The sequence below is a fragment of the Eubalaena glacialis genome, chromosome X (genome assembly GCF_028564815.1).
Source record: "Eubalaena glacialis isolate mEubGla1 chromosome X, mEubGla1.1.hap2.+ XY, whole genome shotgun sequence".
Taxonomy (NCBI): Eukaryota; Metazoa; Chordata; class Mammalia; order Artiodactyla; family Balaenidae; genus Eubalaena; species Eubalaena glacialis.
In genome coordinates, this window is record NC_083736.1 from 122798459 (window position 1) to 122799766 (window position 1308).

Below are 1308 nucleotides of genomic sequence, written 5' to 3' on the forward strand. Positions count from 1 at the left end.
TTGACTTGCATATATAAAATAAATCATTTTATTGATTTTTCACAAGGTCACTGATGCTAGAGAAATTTCTAGTTTTCTCTTTCTTCTGATTTGTTATTCCTTTCAGAAAAAAAATGTGCACACTGTTTTTTTTTAATAGATTTATTTTATTTCTTTACTTCTTTATTTTTTGGCTGCATTGGGTCCTCCGTTGCTGCACGCGGGCTTTCTGTAGTTGCCGCGAACAGGGGCTACTCTTCGTTGCGGTGCGCGGGCTTCTCATTGCGGTGGCTTCTCTTGTTGCGGAGCACGGGCTCTAGGCACGGGGCTTCCGTAGTTGTGGCGCACGGTCTCAGTAGTTGTGGCTCACGGGCTCTAGAGCGCAGGCTCAGTAGTTGTGGCTCACGGGCTTAGTTGCTCCGCGGCATGTGGGATCTTCCCGGGCCAGGGCTCGAACCCGTGTCCCCTGCCTTGGCAGGCGGATTCTTAACCACTGCGCCTCAGGGAAGCCACCACACTGTTAAATTAAGATGTTAGCAGAAGGATCTAAACTTCAAAACGTCACGCACGGAACTGAGTGATATTGGTGAACATGGTGGAGTAGGGCACTCTGGGTAGGGTACTCCAGGAACACTGGAAACACTGGGGAAAAAATGATCGGAATCAAGTTTATTGGAACTCTGGAAGATCGTCAGAGGTTTACAGCAACCAAGCGAATGTTAAGTCAGAAGAAGAGCCATTGAAATGCGATAGGAGAATTTGCTGGCATTTTAAGTTATTCTTGCCCCCGCCCTTCCCTAGTAGAGCAGTGGTCTTGAGGATGTCAGCCTGCATTCCAAGTGAGGGTTCCTGGCTCAGGAGGGAGGAGAGTAGACCTTACTCCCAAGGAATTGTGTTTGTTTCAAGCTGTCTAGAAGGCTCCCTGAAGGACTGACGCAAGGGGATTTTTTGCTTTTCTTTTGTTTTAACTCTAAACTCTTTTAGAGTGGAGAAGCAGCTATGTGAAGGATGTTCCTCAGAAACTTTCAAAGGCAAGTGAATAAGCTGCCGATGCTTATGGCAAACAACAGACATGCCAGAATCCTGGAAAGAAAAACTGAGGAGTGAGATACTTTGGAGAAGAAGGGCTTTGAAATATTCCCATGTATATCTGGGTATCTAGAAAGCCATGTGCATGCCCAGGGCAGGACTCAGTCAGAAAAGACTGGAGAAGACCATAAGATTTCACCTCTGGCTAATCTTTAGGGTCAGCACAATAAATGACAAGAACAACTAGTTAGAAGATCAGTAAGGAGGGACTTCTCTGGTGGCGCAGTGGTTAAGAATCCG